The sequence below is a fragment of the Arvicanthis niloticus genome, unplaced genomic scaffold (assembly GCF_011762505.2).
Source record: "Arvicanthis niloticus isolate mArvNil1 unplaced genomic scaffold, mArvNil1.pat.X pat_scaffold_315_arrow_ctg1, whole genome shotgun sequence".
NCBI lineage: Eukaryota > Metazoa > Chordata > Mammalia > Rodentia > Muridae > Arvicanthis > Arvicanthis niloticus.
The window spans coordinates 83364-89621 of NW_023045970.1; the positions used below are offsets into that span (position 1 = coordinate 83364).

The 6258-nt window shown below is 50.6% G+C and overlaps 1 long non-coding RNA gene across 1 annotated transcript; it reads right to left on the reverse strand.

Annotated features, from left to right (window-relative positions):
• Positions 1-5235: 5235 nt before the first annotated feature.
• On the reverse strand, positions 5236-6252 carry LOC143433775 (uncharacterized). The gene is made up of 2 exons (XR_013070277.1): positions 6161-6252; positions 5236-5580 (listed from the first exon to the last, which is right to left on the reverse strand). It is a non-coding gene; the product is annotated as an uncharacterized LOC143433775 (long non-coding RNA).
• Between the last annotated feature and the right edge of the window lie 6 nt (positions 6253-6258).

The window sequence follows — 6258 nt, forward strand, 5'->3', positions numbered from 1 at the left end:
CTAAACCGCCTTCCTGCAGCAGCTCCCTCTCCAGTTCATTGGTGCTAGGCCTGCCACAGTTAGTGTGGCTGGATAGGGGCTGGCACTGGTACACTGTTGGTAGCTTGATTATTGGCTACAGGATCCTGTCTCTCAAGCAGCACCTCCTCCTATGCCATTCTGGGTTTTGCCCTATCTGAGACCATGGGACTCTTCTGTTTGATGGTCCCCTTCCTCATCCTCTTCCCCAAGTGACGATCCATGAGGTCACCCGGCCGTCTCTTGCTGCTTTGACTCCATGCCAGTCCTGGTGTTCGACTGTGCTGAGCTTTACCATTAAACAACAATGTTTCTCTAAAATAACAATAAATTAACCATTAAAGGTGGACAAGCCCGAAGCGAAAGCCCAATGTTCTACTTCTAAATGCATGCACCAAAAGCCTCCCACAGGACCAGAGGTGTAGCTCTGACAGGGTCCTTGCCTGGCATGCATGAAGCCCTAGATCCCATCCCCACTCCATAAAATGCATATGTGGACACGAGGCATTATTCACAGGAACATTCTATCTGTCTACAGTGCCCTCAGTCCACTGTGTTCACACTTGCTGCTGTTTCCAGTGCCTTCTGGGACTGCACCTGAAGAAGAGGACTGCTTAAGAGGGCTCTGTATGCACCACGGCTCCTACCAAGCCAACTGCCACAGATGCATGATGGGAAAGTCTTCTGGAAGCAACTGCCTGCCAAAGGCTCTGACAAGAAAGCACCCTCTACTGGAAGGGTGGAGAAATCTCACTGTTTCAGTCTTGGTTCTGTGGGATTCCAGGAAATTAGATAACATCGGAAGTTCACCAAACTTCCAGAGTCTCCTATGAGAAGTTACTCAAGACTTTAAAACAGGTCTGCACTTCCAGGGCGCAGCTGGTAATACTTGCTGTGGAATCAGACAACATGGAGCGAGCTGCTCTCACACAACAAATGAGAGAGAGAGACAGAGAGAGAGAGACAGAGAGAGAGAGAGAGAGAGACAGAGAGAGAGAGAGAGGAGAGAGAGAGAGAGAGAGAGAGAGAGAGAGAGAGACTCTATTAGGACTGAGGGTGTAGTCTACTGTAGATCATTTCCCCAGCATGTACAAGACCCTGGGTTCAATCTGAACACTGAGAAAAAAAGGGGAAAAATGCGGTTATCTGAAATTCTCCTTTTTATGATACAACCCTAAAGTCGCTGCCCACTTCCCTCACCACCATGATGTAAAGAGCTGTTTGCTCTGACATCTACAGTCTCAACTCCTACTCCCCTTCTCACCTCTGCCTCTGTGTCCATCTCCTCTGAAACTACTGCAGCAAGTGACTTGTGTTGACTGCCACATGGGAACTCTCCTCAGGAGCAGGCAACAGAGCCGAGCTCCTTCCTCTCAAAGCCCCTTTTCCCTCTTGTCGCCATCTTCTCCCACCATAAGCTCCCTGTCTTTTCTGTCTCTGCTTGTTGGTCCTTGGACCCTTTTGAACAGAATCTCTCCTTAAAAGATTTCTTCTAGTTCAGTATCGTCCACACCCCCCGTCCCCACTGGGGACAAAACCCAGGGCCTTGCACATGCTCCGTGGGAGCTCAGCCCAGGCCCTAGCTTCATGACTTAAAGCATCTCTATGCTGTCAAATACACACGTCCAGCCCTTGCCAAATATTCAGTCAACTCCTTGACATCCAAAAATGGGTGACCTCAAAGCCATAGTCAGCGGTCCCATGCCTTTCAGGTCCACACGGTAGCCCAGGAATGGACTCACAGGACACTTCCAACAGCAAGACTACTAATTAGCTCAAATGACAGAAATAACTCTAATTTTCCCAGGCAAAATGGGGCATGTGACTGACCTGTATTAGAGGAACATTGCCATTAAAAACATATTTAAAAAGCAAATCTCCTGACCACCCTACAATCTTTCTGCCCCCTGGCTTGGTCAAAGGCACCACCCTACCCATTTCTTATAAGAACCTGGGAATTGCAAGGACGAATCCTGTCATCCTTGAGTCCTTCCTTCTCTTATTCCCTGTGGTCTAGCCATGAATTCTATGACTTTGATCTGCACCCTGGGTGGGCAAAACCACCAGTCTTCTTGTTCCTTCTTCATCCCATCCAGAAGCCACGTGAGCCTTCCACAGCCAAGCTCAGACCCAGGATCTCACCAGTCTAAGGCTTCCAGGTGAAGGGACATTGCTGTACACAACATGGGCTAACCTCCAAAATGTGAGGCAAGAAACCCAACCTATACAAGGACTGTAAACTGAGCTAGAGCATAGTTCAGTGGTAGAACATTGGGTTCAGTCCCCAGAACTGCCAGGCTGCAGCAGGGCATGGGGATAGAGGAAAAGACTTTAGAATTAATTTATGCAAACCAAAAAGCTGGGGAAAGGGCCAAAAAGATGGCTAAGCAGGTGAAGAAGCTTGCTGCCAAGGCTGAGGGCCCGAGTTTGATCCCTGAACCCCACATGGTAAAACAAGAGAATGGACACTTGCAAGTTGTTCTCTCACCTCTACTTATGCCTTATGGCACAAGCACGTGTGTGCACTTGCACACACACACACACACTCACACGCAATCATAAATAAATAGATAAGTAAGTTCCCAGATGTGGTGGTGCACACCTTTAATCCCAGCACTTGAGAGGCAGAAGCCGGCAGATCTCTTTCAGTTTGAGGCCAGCCTGGTCTACATAATGAATAATAGGTAAACTAAGACTACATAGTGAAATCTAGTCTCCGAAACAAAATAAAGAAAACAAAACTCATCAAACAAATAAAAATAAATAAATAAATGCAAAAAAATAAAGTTAACACACACACACACACTAGAGGTGTTTCTGGCCAGCTGGCTCAGTGGTTAGTGTAGGGCTGTTATGGAGGACTGGAGTTCTGTTCCCAGCACCTGCATCAGGTGGTTCTCAACCACCTGTAAATCCATCTTCAGGCAGTTGACACCCTCTTCTATCCCCTGAGGACAACTGCACTCATGGACACATACTTCCCCCCAACAACACACACACATACATACACACATACATACCTTCACATAATTTAAAATAAAATTTTAATTTTTTTTAAAAAGTCAGGGAATGCTGGGCAGCAGTGGCACATGTCTTTAATCCCAGCACTTGGGAGGCAGAGGCAGGCAGATCTCTGTGAGTGTGAGGCCAGCCTGGTCTACATAGCGGGTCCAGGACAGCCAGGGTTTACAGAGAAACCCTGTTTACAAACCAAAAGGAAAAGGAGAGAAGGAAGGAGAAGGAAGGAAGGAAGGAAGAAGGAAGGAAGGAAGGAAGGAAGGAAGGAAGGAAGGAAGGAAGGAGGGAGGGAGGGAGGGAGGAGGAAGGAGGAAAGGAGGGAGAGTGAGTGAGTTGAGAAAGATGGCTCATCAGGTAAGAGTATTTGCTGCTCTCTCAGTGACCCAGGTTCGGTTCCCAGCACCTATATGGTGTATCAGAAACCTGCAACCCCAGCTTCAGATGATCTGACGCCCTCTTCTGGCCTCTATAGCCATTGAACACGTGTGACACACAAACAAACATTCATATAAATTAGGTATACACACAAAATAAAAGTAAATAGCAGATCTCTTTTCTCCTTGTGCGGTCCTAGAGCACTTCAGGTTCTGTACCCAGCTACTGACTCCTTCTCCCTCCTCCCCAGCCCCATGCTCAGCTCATCGTGGACTTCTGTGCATGTTCTCAGCTCAGACCTTCTGCTCTTGTTTCTCCCTGTCCCCAGCAGCTCTCCAGTTCTCTTCCTGAAACGTCTGTGGTGTTCTCCATTACCTCCTTTGGCTCCTGCTCTGACTGATGCTTCAGGCTCCACTATTCATGTCTCAATTAGCGTACTTCACCTCTGACACATGGTCCTAATGTGTCCACCCTCCCCCCCATGCACACGTATATCCTTAGCAGCATCAGGATCCTACACCAGGAACCGCTTACCCTCCTCATCCTCCCCATCCGACCTTGCCCAGGGACATTAGGGCCCAAGAGGGCTGTTGCCACATGAACACACAGAAGATCCCATCAGGGAGACATGCCTACTCCAGAGGTCAGCCCTCATCATCCATGCACACACCACTTCTGCTTCCAGCTCCTACTCTGTCACAGGAAGTAACCAGCCCGGTGCCAAGTATCCCCCAACTACGTCCCCAAAATCCTCAGACACTGCCAGCCTCCAGCTGTCAGCCTGGCCCCGGCTGGCGGGCGCCTGCTCCTGGCATAACGGCTAGGGTGTAATTAGAAACCCGCTAGCTCCCTAATTGCCAGTTTTGAGCCATCCTTGTTACCGGCTGCCCGCGGCACACATAGAGGGAAGGGCTGAGAGCTGAGCCAGGCTGGCATGGAGGTAGACCTAGCAGACTCAGAGAGGACTGGCATGTGGCCAGGGACCAAACGTGGCACAGAGAGGGCTCAGTGCAGTCTGCCCCGTGGGTGCTTCCCAGCCACATCCACTTGCCCAGAACTGTGACGTCAAACCAGCCCTGCCCATTCATTCTTTATTCAGGTGGCATAAAAATCACTACAAAAACTTTACAAAAGAGTCTTGGGAGCTAAAGGGGCCCTTCCCTGCCTCAGCCCCTGAGCTTTCTGGCCGAGGAGGACAAGAGAGAGATGAAGGTGGAAGGCTCCTGGCAGTGTTGGCATCTCCAAAAACCAGAGGGGTGACTTGAGAGGCAGGACATGGGTTGGAGACCTGACTGTCCTCAGCAAAGGACATCAGTAAGCGTAGGTCAGCCTCCACCCATGGAGTACAAAGGCCAGTCTAAGCTCAGGAGACCAACACTTGTCTTTCCTTTTCCCACCCAGGGTGTCTGCTGATATGTCTAAAGATGGCCTCTCTGTCCTCTGCTTACAAATGTGGAAGGACTCTAATTAGGGACTTGCCTAACCCACCTCTAGTCAAAACTGTGTCCCACAAGTGCCAGCCCACAAAAGGTTACCTCTTGAGCCCCTTGGAAGAAATGAAGATTCCCTGTGCCTGCCTTCCTCCAGGCCCCACCCACCTCCTATCCCCAGGAGCTGCTGCAAGAAAATAGCTCCTATCCCTGGTGACTGTCCCCCATGTCCCACCCACCCCATCCCACAAAGCTGGTTGGAAAGAGTCACAGGAGTTGAGAGGCTGATCCAGGTGGGGACTCAGGATGCTGCTGCCCAGGGCCCTCCTCACTTGGGGGAGCTAAACTGGGGATAATCTTCCTCCAGGCGGGGTGCAAGTTTCAAGTCAGGACCAAGGTCTTGTCTCCATGGAAGTCATCTTTGTCATTTCGGACTAAGAGCCTGTTGTCAGGGGAATCTTGCTGTTCCTGGAGCTGGGGCTGTGCCCTGGGGTTAGGGTTCCTCACACTGCCCACAAAGAGAGGCATGCCCATGGTATCCTCCATCAGGAAGAAGATGAAGGTCGGTTCACAGTGAAGGAGGAGAGGGACATTCGGGTCATGGCAGTGCTGGTAGCTGCGGCCGCCTCCACACCGCCCTCACTGAGCTCCATGGTAGACTGATGCTGCACGCTAGACACCACCAGACTCTGGTCAGAGATCCCACGCAGGTCTGGGCCCTGGAACAATTCCTGTAGGCCTGCCCAGAGTAGCAGATGACTGGTCAGTGTTGCCCCAAGGCTATTTGGATGTGTCTGGCATCCTGGCTAAAGGGAACACTTGAACCCAGCAGTTGATTGGAATCTGTCAAACCTCCAAGTCTCAGCCTAGACAACAGTTCTAGAAGCTTTTTTTCATCAGGGTCTGCACTAGGTACTGGTTTGATATTCTCTGGGGTAAACTGGACAGACAACCTCGAATTTACCACTCACACTAGACTGTGAGAATCTGGGTCTCCACGTGCCTGCTCCATTAGACTGTGCACAGTGAGCTCTCAGCACCTAGTGCAGGGTAGCTGCGGCTCTTCCACACGGTGACCCCAGCTTCTCCTCTTCCCTTTCCAAGCTAGCCAGTGAGGTTTACCCAGAATTCTTTGTAGTGCTCAGTCTCAAGGGGCAAACTAGTTCACCCCAATCCACCCCAGAACAGAAAGTCTAGGGGAGCATATCAAATGCTCCCATCCTGGAAGCAGGGCTACCTCTGACTCAGACGCACTGCCAGCTCAGTACTCAGTACTCTGCCCAGACCACCTGGGGGCACCCTATCCCCAACCTCCTTACCCAGCTGGCTGAGGGTGGCCACCAGGTCCAGCTGCTGTTGCAGATGAGTTTAGGCAGCCACACCTTGGTGGGCTTCTCCCGCAGCGAGGGCTGGTACA